Consider the following 13,582-nt stretch of genomic DNA (forward strand, 5'->3'; position numbering starts at 1 on the left):
ACAACATGGGTGGAGCTGGAAGGGATTACGGTAGCTGAAATTAGTCAGAAAGAAAAGATATATTGTCTCAGTTATATGTGGAATACAGAGAAACCAAATAAAAACAGTCAAGGAAAAGTCAAAACCAGTAATTCGACCATAAAATGAGACATACAACAAAGAAGGGATGCGTGAGAAGGGGACAAAACAGGGGAGGGTCATCCCTGGTAGACAAAGGGTTAAGTCTCAGTGCTATCACTGTTGTGGCCTGAATTCACTCCACAGCCAGGGAACTAACCTATCAAGCTTTCGACAGCCACTATAGCATAAGTTTAATCCTCCACTGCCAAGAGAACTAACCCACATGGCACAGCAGACCTCTCTGGTCTCACCCACTGCCTCCCTCTGCAGTAGATTCACCTGTTCTGCTCCCCACCCTGTTTCTACTTAACCCTTGTACCTCTACCCCCACACCTATACCCCGAGTTCTTGTATACATCAATAAATAAATTTTTAAAATAAAATGCTGACTATCATAATTAACAAACAAAAATCTAGGTTCAGTTTTAATCAGTTCAGCTCCACAGGTGCAGGTGTGTGTGTATGTAAGTGTTTGTGTTTGTGCACATGGGAGTATATGTATGTATGTGTATGTGTATGTGACCCAATTCATCTGCTTTTCTGAAGCCTTCAAGTTAATGGAAAGAAAATTCTTTATACCAAAATTGACAAAGGGAGCTGACTTGGTGGGGGGGAGGAATGTGGAAGGGAAACAGAGAGAACTGGTAAATAAGTGTCCACACCTCAGAAAATAGTCAAAGAAATGCATGTCAGGTTGTCCACTGGGTACCAGCTGGCCTACTGTAGGGAGGCCCTCCTGGCAGGGTGGACACCTCTGGGACCTCCTAGTGCCTTTTCTCTAAAGGATGTGAAGGCAAAGAGGACTTCCATGCCAGGTGGGAGAATAGGGCTAGGTTTCAATTCTCAGTTAATTCTCAGGTTTTAATTATTATATGCCTACTTTCAACTGGGCCTCACCCAGAGACTGGGATCCTCAGTCTAAACACCCATTGTTTTATCCCCTTGAGAGAATAAACCCCAGTGTCTATTCTGGTGGGAAGGGGGTAAAACCTAATTGTATAAAGTAGAAGAAAGAGTCAAGAGATGTGCTTTTGGAGAAAATTTTCACCAATGTTCCTCTATTTAGCTTCATCTTTACCTACAGTTTTGGTGGCTTCTGGTACCACTGTTTCCCAAATCTTTCTGAAGGGTTCTCCATCATAAATGGGAGTGATTTTCTTATTTCCATTGTTGAATTAGTAGTCATCAATACTTGGCTCTTCAACTCCAAAATACTATCATCAGCTACTTGTGACATAAAAGTAATCCTTTTGACCTCATGTTAGAATCTCAAAAGAAAAAAAAGTAAGTAAAGGTGTGTGTTAGACACATCTTTGGCTGAAATCTCAGGTCTCATTGGTCATAATTTTCTTCCCCCTCTCTAATGTTTACCTAGTTCATGGGGTTCACACACTACCAAGCTATCTTGGCCACTTTTCTGAGTCTTATGCCCCATATTTCAAAATTATCACTCTTCTCATCTAAATTCTCCTTTCCTTGCCTACAACATTACATCAAACAAAATCATACATAATCCAACTTTATATCACATAAAAGATAAGATACCAATGTCATCAAATAATCCTCCAAAAACATGAGTTTTCCTAAATGGCTGTACAATATTCCATCTCATCTATACCAGCGACTAATATGCTCCTATTTGCAATAACCATAACTTGAAGAAATAACTGATGTGTGTGTGATGTCAAAAGTCATGTAGTGTCACAAAAATGAAAAGTATAAAAGAGCACAAAAAAGAAAATTCAGATCATCTCTAATAACACCATTGTTAATTTTATTCAGTGTGTCTATGTGGGAAGCTCAGATCATCCCTCACTTACGGGACTTCACATAACCTCATGTAGTCTTCATATCCAGAATAAGGTCAGCCCTGTGCTACTGGTGGAAACCCAGGCAAAACTGCTTTCTTTTGGTCTCTTGGATCTCTCTGAGTCAGATGCCATGTCGTGAGGACACTCAACCAGTCCCACAAATAAATCCAAAAAGAGAACTGGGTCTCAGCAAATAGCCAGCACCTGCTAGTCATTTGAGGGAGCTACTAAAAAGTAGATCTTCAAGTCTCCATGAAGTCTTTAATAACTTCAGAGTAGTTAATGTTGCCCCAAATGACACCTGACTGCAACCTGTGTTTGAAAGGCATTTAGTTTTTTTATACAAAATGGGTAATAAATTAAATATATCTTTCCTGTTTTTCCTAAGATTTACAATGGCCATGTAGATTATTAGCTTGCCTTTTTTTTTAAATTGAGCATATATCATAAATGTTTCTAATGTTATTAGATATTCTAAAAGATACCAAAATCACCAAATATTCCTCCAAGGCTGTACTATACAATATCCCATCTCACCTATGTAGTATAATCTATTAAGTCTTAAAAGTAGATGCTTGAAAAAACAATGTCTTAGTCCTAGAGGATGAAGACTCAAATAATGGAAAGCTAGTGGCAGCAAAAAGATGATTGATTGATAGATACATAGATAGGTAGATATAAAAAATTGTTAATACTTTAATAACAGTATACTTTGTTGATACTTTTATTCATTCTTTCATTAAGTCCAAGGTTAATAATTTGGTATACCTTAGCACCTAACGGAGAGTAACCATGTCATCTGTGTCTGTGTCTGGAGCACATAGTCAGGAAAGCATATCTTATCTCTATCACATATAAATACATGTCCTGATGTGTTCACAAATGATACAGCAAATATTATTTAAGCACCAGTGATATGCAGTGCTGTTCCTAGTTCCTAGAGAGATTTTTAAAATCACCTTAAGACCTAATTCATATACCATTCTTTGGGTTCTCTTGCTGACTTTTGAAGCCCAGCCATGGCCCCACTCAACCCAGATTTCTTGACTTTGCCTACAGGCCAGTTAATGCCTGACTTTGTCACCCCCCTCACTGATACTGGTGATTGAAAGGGCAATGGGAGTATCTGCAGGAAGCAACAGTTAATAGCTCTTGCAAAGACATAAAAAAATGAGTTGGCTGTTTGAAGGCAAAGAAAGGCTTTCCTGGATGGAATTTGGATACCTGGGAGGAAAAGAAAAAAGAATTGGGGAGCAGACTGTACACACCCAGGCTGGGGGCACACAGCTCTCCTTTCTTCCCAACCCTGGCTGTGCAAGGAATATTTAGAGAAGATCCAGGGGTCCCCAGTGCTCTGCCTTCTCTCCCCATCGGAGAACTGAACAAATCTGCTCAATTCCCTAATGGGTCCACGGATCCTCTCTTGTAACCTGCCTCCCTCTTCTACCTCTCTGCCAAATGTTCCATAGAAAAATCTCCCCCTACCTGGGAACCAAACAAGTTCCAGACTGTGACCACACAGAGCAGTGTTAGAGGTACTCTGTTCTGAAGGAAGAAGCAGTTGCAGCATTTGGAAGTAAATTTAGATGCAGGAATGAAAAGCCCTCCTCCATATTAATGTCACGTAGTGAGGGAGTCTCCTTAGCAAAGAATTCCATCTATTTCCTCATTCCTTTGCGAATTTGCTTTCCTACCGACAGTACCAGATAAAATAAATGCAAATGATTTTTTGTGCTTTCCCCCCAACCTGGCAAAAACATCTGGCACTTGCCAGATTCTCTTCAGAGCTTGTGGTTTGGTGATAAGGTGCTCGTGAATGATTCAGCATATTCTTTTACCGTTTAGGTTAATTACTAATATACTACTAACAAAACTATTAGGGTGATTAGTTTTAGTATAACTTATTAATATGGAAACAATACACTAATGATTATATGTTGTTATAACTTAACAAAGAATGCACACTATAATATATAATAATCACTAATAATGAGTTAATAAAAGTAATGCTTTAGAAAAACAATGATTTAATGTTACATATTATAAAACATTTTCACAATTTCAGGATAGGTATATGATATTTTAGGTATACATACTCAGTCACTATTTATAACTTTGTTTCTATGGTAAAAATGGAAAGTTAATTCAGAGGGCCAAGAACATTCTTAAACAAGCTTTTGGAGTACTGCCAACTGGTAAACCACGGGGATGGATGGTCATTGTTTATATTTTAAATGTCTTTCACTTACATATTGATATTAGAACTTTATGCTTTACACGAATGTACCTTCATAACCAATTCCTCCTGGAATCCAAAATACGATTGTTCCATTAGATCACGACGCATTCCCAAGACTTCAGGAGCCCTTGTTTCCAAATCTCTGCCAAGCCAAGCGATAGGAACCTACAGGGTCTTGGGTTGTAGCCACTTCCACCAGTTCTATTTTTGTCTCTCCATTTTTAGCACACAGAACTATCTTTATCACCCCAGCTGACTGGCATGAGAATCCCCAGGGCAGAGTAGTTATACAAGATTATTGAAGCTTACTTCCGCCTCTTCAAACAATGCAGAATGAAAAAAGGCATCAGCAAGCTGTCACAATGTTAGTAGTGAGTGTGTGTGTGCAAAGTGCTAAAGATTTCTTTCTTTGTATTAAGTTTTATCCTTTCTAAGAGCACAATGTTTATAATGTTCTGAGCGTTAGTTTTAAGTTGTGTAATGAGATCAATTCTAAACCTAAATTCACTTGACACCATGATACAATTAATTTTTTTATGATCAGATCATTCAGATTTCAAAGTAGGGAATTTTTGAAAACCTCTATTATTTTTATTTTCCATTGGAGAATCCATTACTATACAACCTAAATGAGTAGTTGGATTGTTTAATAGGTTAAAATCTAAAACATTGCTAGTCCTTTGCTTGCTTTCCAATTACCCAGCTTTAGCTGATACCTGCTAGGAATGTACCAGAATGGAGAACACTGTTGCCTAGACAGACCAACCAGGCAGTCGTCAAGTGCCATTTATGTGACTTTGGTGGCCACTGGGTTTGTGCTGTCCAGGCTCCTGAACTTACTGACAGCTGCACATGAGACTTTTCTGAGTTGAGATTAGGTAGTAAGCATAAAATACCCATCGGATTTCAAAGATTTGATATCCAAAAACCTATAAAGTATTTCACTAGTAATCTTCTGATATACTGGGATACATAAAGTATAACCTTAAAGTCAGTTTTACCTATTTCCTTTAATTCTTTTTCATGTAGATACCACATAACGGAAAATGAAATTTATGGTTCATATTATATTTCTAGCAGATGGTGTCAGTCCAAAGGCCCATAAGTAGATGGTCAGTGACCTTTAAAATTGTAGTTAGGGCCTCCCTGGTGATGCTGGGGTTTAGTCTCAGCACTGTAAAGCTATGGGCAGCCACTGCAGCGTGAGTTCAATCCCCAGCCTGTCTTACTAGCTGCTGGCCCAGCAGTGTATTTCAGTGAATCTGTGACAGGTACAGGTTTCATGGACTCCGCCTCCACTCCAGATGCTGGAACTCCAAATCCCATCAGTACCAAGGAGAAGCACGCCGGGGCATGAGGGCGGAACTGAGCAGCCAGGTTGGGGTAAAACCGGACATGTGGGCTCTGGGAGGCGACCTGGTGGTTCGCAGCTGATCGTTTTGGCTCTCAATTGGTTTTCAGCATGCTGGTGGAGTCCAAGTCAGCAGAACTGGTAGGACATCCTATTTAACCTGTGTTTCTCTCCCTCTTTCCCTGGGTTATTCCTTTACCTTTCTCCTTATAAATAAATCCATTATTTAACCTTTTGAGTGTGTCCATAACACTATTGAACCGTAAGCACACGGGTGAAGACCCACAGACAGGCAACCCAATTTACATTGCGGTACCCTGTAACAGATACACCTGTTCTGCTCCTCTCAGTGAATCCTCTCACTCCCTACATGTCTGATCTCTACTCCAATTCTTGTATGCATAAACAAAGAAAAATAAATCTTTGAAAAAAAATCAGACGAAGTCATAGCTGCTATCGAATTTTACTCAAAAGTAGTCTAATTAGAGGAGAATATGCCTTGAAGTAAAAGTGAAATCAGGCCCTGAATTTTAATTCCTTAGTACAAAGAATTTTAATAATACCCAACAGACAGGGCAGCTAAGTTATGTCCATGGGCATGTCATTCGCTGAGAGAATGTTACTCCAGAACATATAATACCTACCTTCCTCAATCCTTTCCTAATTGAGAACGTAGCTCACATTTTCACATCAGTGGTTATTAATTGTGCTCATTTCGAAGCATAGAAACTAGAAACGGGATGGTGAAGCATGAACAATCTTTCATCCTTTTTGTTGTTTGTTCCCTCCACCATGTCTTTCACATGAAAATAGAGACTTAATTCCATATATGTTTAATGGAAAATAAAACTTTTACCATATTACATATGGTAATAGGCAACTGGATATTAGCATAGGAGGGTTAGTGCTGGACACAGGCACAAGGAGGAATTCCTGCAGATCCTGAATATTAATATGCAAGCAACTCCGCAGCAAATCCCGGCAGCGGATGAACAGATTACTGAATTAAAAACATACGGAGTTCATTGTTGCCAGCTAAAGAATTGTGTAACTTAACTGTTGGTTACAAATAATAGTGATTTCAAGAGTAGATTGAGAATAAAACAATACTATCTTTGTAACGTGATTTCGCGTGAATAAAACTGAGAGTGGCCCTTCGTGCATTTCCCAGTCCATTTGCTGACCATCTTGTCTGCCCATAATTGTTTGCTGCCATTCATTTCCTCCAATTGTCAATTATTACTAAAACAATTATGAAAAAAAAAAAGTGTGCCTTTGTTTCCTGTTGCTGATGAATGCAATGAAGTCACAGACCAGGCTAGTGCATCACAATCTTTTCCATCACAATGAATTATGCTGTCACAAACAGGATACAGCGCTCTACAGGGCAAAGAGGCTGCGGCTGAATTAGCACAAACATTACTGGCAGCAAGACAGCAAGAATCTAGAACATGGGAGAGTTTGCTCCCATTTTCTAAAAACATACTAGTTTTTGTACCTGATATAGAAGTAGTACTTGCTTCTCCTGGAGACAAGCAGGAGATAAAAATCACCACTAGCCACGATACAGAGATTCCTAATGTTAACATTTCAGAAAACAAAATTTTATTTCTTAGCTGTTTTTCCTATACGCACTTATTACTTTTAAGAAAATAGGTTTACACTATGTATGCATTTTCGTTGCCTTCTCTTTTTCACTTAACGTTTACTGGGAACAATTTCCAATACCATTAAATATGTCAATGTAATTTAATAGCTATAGCTATCTAAAACTCCATGTTGTGGAACATTATTTAACAACTCCCCCCCCCCTTTTTTTTTGTATAATTCTGTTACTAGGTTCAAATCGTATCTGTAACATATAGGTAAACACTCTTTTTACATGTGTTTCTGTTTCAATTTATGATTATTTCCTGAGGAGACATTGTTAAAAGACTGTTCACTTTTTACTAACAAATATATTGTGTATTCTGAAGTAAATATTTAAAATTAAAGGTCTAGGGAATTTTAACAATAAAGGAACAGATGGGCATTAAAAACTTTATAGCCAAACTTGATATATGTGTCTACCTAACAAGATAAACAAGTGGGAAATTCAGTCATTAGCGAATTTCAGAAGCCCATAAAATAGATCTATTCGCAATGCCCTTTGGGCCTGCAAGCCATAAATGTGTAATTTCATAAAAATCTTTTTCCAGAATCTCCTAGCACAACGAACTGGTCATCAAACCAGTGATTCTGCGCACTCTGGGGCAGCTGTGTGTCCCAGAGCTGGGCTGGTTGTTAGCTGATCCTGCCGCTAGAGGGCAGCCAGGGACAGGGAGAGGATTGGCATCCTTGGTGCAGGTCCCTCTTCAGCCTGGTCTTTACTTCACCAGATACGAAGGGGAACTCAAAATCAAGGCACAAGGAGAAAAAAAAAATAAGTGAGGTAATAAGTGAGCACATAAGAAAACCTCTTCATAAAACTATTCTCATTTCCTTGTAAAGATAAACCAAAAGGCAGAATTCTGATGGTTTCCACAATTAGGAACAATAAATGACCAGGAATCTAGCTTAAGGCTGGATGATAGCTTGAACATTCTATGACCTTAGGGCTCTGCAGATGGAAAAGGGACCCAGAGCAGATGCTGAGCCTCCTCGGTGTGGGTTAGCAGGACCAGGCTCCTTACCTTCGCACACCTGGATTCCACTTGCTGTCTACCTCTCACTAGCTGCGTAATCATGGAAACACTCTTTTGAGCTTAGTTTTCTGGTCTATAAAAGGTGGCTTGTCATTGAACCTGTCTACAGATGGTTGTGAGCACTAATTAGAGATGGACGGACTCATTTTGACAAGTGGCTCATGCTCAGTGCTGTTATTTCTGATCTTCACTTTTCCGCTGAGATGTTTCCTTTTTCTCATGTGACATGCCTACACCAAACTTCTCACCTCTCTCAGTAACTCCCTAACCTTAAGTTACGTCTTTGGCTGTTTCTTGAGTAGTCCATAAAACATAGCATCATCTCTATTTCCTCTCCTCTTACAACCATATCCAATTAGTTTGCAAAACATGTGGATTAGTTCTCTAATGTGTCTCATCTGGCTTAATCTCTCTTCTTGTCACCAGAACCCAGACCTCTGAGACCTGCTCTCTTAACCAGCAGATTTTTGGATCAAGTGGGCAGATCTTATTATGGCATTTTCCTTTTCAAAAATCCCTTGGTGGCTCCCCCATGTCCTGAAATTATATTCTAATCCCTGTTAGAAGGTGGCAAGGTCCACCACAGTCTAACCCGATCTTCCTCTAGATAATTCTCTCTTGCTGATATGCTTATTGTCTCTTCTCTATCCAACTGGTTGACTTGCAGTTCCCTGGTATGGTTCAGATTTAGGAGGTAAAAACATAAGCACTCAATTAAATATGAATTCTAGGTAGTCAACAAATGATATTTGCAAATATCCCATGCAATAGGCATTTGTAGTCAATTGTGCAATAAGACAAACTATCTGAATCTCACATTTAAGTCAGAATTTCATATTTCATCTGGCAAGCCAACTGCCTTCCTGCCTCTGCCCATGTACACAGACTTGGATGCTTAAATCTCTCCCTGCACCGGAGCTCAGGCCTCCATGAAGTCTGCCTGGGTCAGGTCTGCCTTACTGGCACTTACTATATACATCATTTATTTGGTTCCATATATAAGATGTCCAGTGCCCTATATAATTCCCTTTCTCTAAATAAATGAAGAAATGATCAAAGGTAGAGATTCTATTAAAAAATAAGAGGAGTTAATTATCTTTGGTATCTTTGGTGGGGTGATATGTGGCTGACCAGTAATATAGAGTGTAAGGAGATGAGAGTGTAGGAGAGGGAATGTCTGGAGGCCATTGGAGGCCACCTGGACCTGATATGCCCATACACAAAAATCAACAGGCCACAGGCCCTTTCCCCACAGCCTCAGGTCAGGGTGCATGACTGCCTGACCTTGGCTTGCTTCTTCCCACAACATACTTCAGCACTTCCTACAATTGTGGGTTACATTTGGTGACATCTAAATTTTCTCACCACTTTGCAAGATCTCTTCATTAATCTGTTTCCACTTATATTTGGATGAGGGGTACAATGTGAACTGTAAATACATCATGATTATAGGAGTGCTGAAAACCAAACAATAGATCTCTGTTTAATTAGCAGAAAAGCTACAAGTAATAATTTTTTTAAATTAGGTAACTCCTAATTTTGTAACATACTCTCAGAGCTTAAAATTACACGAAGAAACCTGTGAAACTATTAAATATTCTCAAGAAATCCCTTTTGAATTTTAAATAACTGGCATTTCATGAGTGCATTTATGAGCATCTGTGGGCAGCTAGAAAGTAATGACCAAAAAATAAGATATCTAGAAGTGAAAAAAAAAACATTTTTAGAATAAAATATATAACCCATTTATTTGTTTTTTAAATTCTTCATTGGTGTTTATAACATTTTTTATTCTCATAAAGTAAACAGATGAATGTGTTGAATGAGGAAGTTCTTTTGAAATTGTTATGGGAATGAATTCAACATTAATGGAAACCAGATCATGGCCAGCATCCCTGACTGTTAGGCTCATGAAGTGACAATTGATTAGGTTTCACTAGTGGACATGATAAAATGAGTTCAGAATTGACTTTGAATTGAGTCTTCTGGAAGTAAGTGTTAAGAGTTCTTTTGATTTGTTTCTTCACACCCATCATATTTCCCAGATTAATTTTGTTTTCTTCTATAATTTAGAATTTAAATTCAATTAATGTATCTTTCTTTCTGTTCAAGAATATTATATATTGCTACAGTTTCCGTGGAGTGAATTTCAATGTTCTAATCAGAAAACAAAACAAAAAACCTGTAAGTGCTCCTAGAAAAGGCAACAGACCTTGGGATCCACATGGAGCCAGAACCAGGCCTCCTGTGCCCAGAGAGATGTGACTGGGTCAGCTTTTCTGGCTTCCAGCTTTGCTATCTTCCTGTGACAGTTTCCACACATACTAATCATAAACTGTGATAAAGCAAAATAACAGTAACACATTTCCTCTGCTCTTCCCTTTCAATAAACCACCAGAAATTTACTCCTTTGTCATTGTGGTAACATTAATCAAGTTATTTCAGTACCAATTAGCTGCAGTCATGGTGCGTCATTTAAACAAACTTAACTTGTTCAATGCAAGAAATGTTAAAAGACTCTGGAATGTCCAAGTTTTGATAGGAAACATCAACTGTTCCTGGACTTAACCCACTCCCTTTTGAACTTTCTACTTCCAAACCCAGTAACAATTCAGATCACTCAGAAAACAGATGCCGAATGAATGTTTTAAAATAATAATTTCAATGTAAATAATTACCCTGAACCATTTTTATTACTGGAAGCTGTTCAGTGCTGGATTTTGTGTGTATGTGTTTCTAGAAAGTTCTCTTTTATCTTAAATTCAATCTAAGAGAAACTTTGCATTTAAAAAATTCTTTATCATAGGGCCCTCCCTGGTGGCACAATGGGTTAGAGCATAGCACTGTGAAACTACCTGCAGCCACTAAAGCATGACTTCAGTCCTGCCCAGGGAGCTGACCCACATGGTGCAGCAGACTTCTCCTGTCTCGCCTGCTGCTCCCCTCAGCCATGTACTTTGTCGATGCGCCTGTTCTGCTTCCCACACTGTCTCTGGTGAAGCCTCTCACCACCCCTGCACCTCTGGCCTATACCCCAGTTCTGCATGCATAAATAAATGAATCTTTTTTAAAAATCCTATCATCACTTCATTTTATGTAAATTTTAGCTTAAGTTTAAATTTTAGTTTAATACATCCCCATTTTTGCTTGAGGACATGTATTCTATGCTAGTATTGATCAAAGGTATGGTAAACAAGCTATTATTAATCATCATTCCAAAAGGATAGAAAAAAGACAAATATCAAGGAAGTATTTCTCAAAAATGCTCTTCAATGACATTATTTATAATATCTTAGCCACCTTTTGATAGCGAAGCTGGATAAAAGAGTGGCGATAAAGTGATTTTAAAGAAACAACTATTTAAAAATTACTTCTGTTGGTGTGAAAGCTGAGGAAGTCATAGCTGAGTCTGATTCCCACATTCTTCAGAGATACAAGCAAAGCTCAGTGAAAGTTGCATGAGGATCTACCCTGAACTCACACACACTGTCTGTGTTTAATCCTTCTAGCTCATGACACTCATGCAGACATAATCACAGACAGTCTTAAAAAGGACACTTACCTTCACTCACTTGCCGATCAAGAACCATTTCAAGCTCATCTCTAGTGAATCATCTCTTTCTTTTCACTTCTCCAAACCCTAACAAGTTTTTCTTCCATGTGTTCAGTGTCCAGACACCTAGAGATTCCTGTACATTCTTCTAAAAAGCTGTCATTACCTACATTACCCAAATCTAGTTCAAAAGTGGGAAGAGAAAAAAAAAGTCCAATTTGCAAGCTGTTTACGCCTAACAACGACAGTGAAGCTGCTAAGCTTTGAACTCCATGAATTAAATGTTGTTTGGCTAAATGGCATGCACACTTCCTCCTATTCTTTCTGAACTTAGTTTTCCTGCCTCCAGTGGGGTTTTTTTCCTTTCCTGGGCTATAAATAGGCTAGTCGTAAGAGTTCTGAGGAAAGAAGAAGGCAGGAAATGTACTTGATTTCAAAAAGCAGTTGTGTGTGTGTGTGTGTGTGTGTTTCTTTCATGTAAATAGCAATAAACAAGCTAAGGAAAACTCAGCTTTGGTATCTGCACTGCATCATAGTCAAAATATCTTTTAATACCTATAGACTCCATTTTGCTCAAAGTGGTTACTTCCCATAAACAGTCTGGGTTTGGAAATGTATCATTTTTCTATTGAATATCATGACTAAACCTACATCAAATCAATCATTCATTTCCTAGAGAAATGCCACTTAAATTGAATTTCCAGGGGGCAATGGAGATTACCATTCTTATCTCTTTTCACTCAAAAAGAAGGAGGTGGAGTGTTTTTTGAGGAAGTTTCTACAAAAGAAAGATATCATCAGGTATCTTTTATTTAGAAAACATAATAAATTTGTAATTTATTATGTTCAATTTATAAGTAGGTCATCCATATGCATTTGCTATTCAAAGTTTTCAACTTTTCTCAAAAATATATTTAATGCATGCTAAAATAAAAAGTAAATACTGTTTTTTACATGTCAAGTTGAACAAAATGTTGATATTGTTCGATGGAGAAATAAGTACCCAAAAAAAATAGAAGGTACAAGAATGGAGGGCAATTCTCAAATTCTTTCAGAAAATGCAGTGTTCATACTCTAACAGGAAACATTAATATTGAATCTGTAATGGGGAGTGTAGCCCTGGAGAGGGGGAGCGGTTTAATTTGGCATATACATATTTTGTGATTTAAAAAATTTTATACAATGTATGCCATGTTTTACAAACTTATTAATTTTAAAGACAGAAAATTAATAATGTTATTTCTTAAGGTCTTTTATATGAGTCCATTTGTTCTCTTAATCAACAAATCTGCCATTTATCTATCCAGCACTCACTGTTTGCTGTCTGGTAACAGCTGCTCTTTACATTGGGGTAACACTTTGCGATGCAATACAGAGATAGCTAGACGGACACTCCACAACCAGTTCATCAATAAACTTGGATCAGACTCTCTGGGGTGAGCCTTAATAATCTTCATTTTAACGCCTCATGATTCTGATGCTCCCTGATGCATGCGAAACTATTCTGTTTCTGTTTTTGTTTAATATTCCATCTCCTGAAGAATTTGAAGCAATTGGTTGTTGTTTATATGCTAGAATAAATTTTAAGATGTCTTTTACATTGGCGACTCCTATGAAGGCTAGGAGCGTTTTTACATGTAATGGTAAGAAGACAAACATTTCCTAGTTGCTTTGGAGATGTTAGCAGAAGTAAGGAAGGCAAAGTAATGGGAGTAAAGCTGATGGTATTTAAGAGAGACACAAAGGAAGTCTCACATTTGGGGTAGTCATCACAAGATGGAAAGAGTCAAAGCAAACTGTATATTTGAAAATGATGCGTTGCCC

The 13,582-nt window shown here is 38.1% G+C and overlaps 1 protein-coding gene across 1 annotated transcript in view; it reads right to left on the reverse strand.

The window, feature by feature from the left end:
- Nucleotides 1–11,822, reverse strand: part of RASGRP3 (RAS guanyl releasing protein 3 (calcium and DAG-regulated)) — a 92,369-nt gene extending 80,547 nt beyond the window's left edge. The window contains exon 1 of the mRNA XM_004686302.2: nt 11,768–11,822. The gene's annotated coding sequence lies outside the window, so the exon portion shown is untranslated. The remainder of the gene's footprint in view (nt 1–11,767) is intronic.
- Nucleotides 11,823–13,582: the final 1,760 nt, after the last annotated feature.

This window comes from Condylura cristata, unplaced genomic scaffold, assembly GCF_000260355.1.
Source record: "Condylura cristata isolate star-nosed mole 26May11 unplaced genomic scaffold, ConCri1.0 scaffold00020, whole genome shotgun sequence".
Classification (NCBI taxonomy): domain Eukaryota; kingdom Metazoa; phylum Chordata; class Mammalia; order Eulipotyphla; family Talpidae; genus Condylura; species Condylura cristata.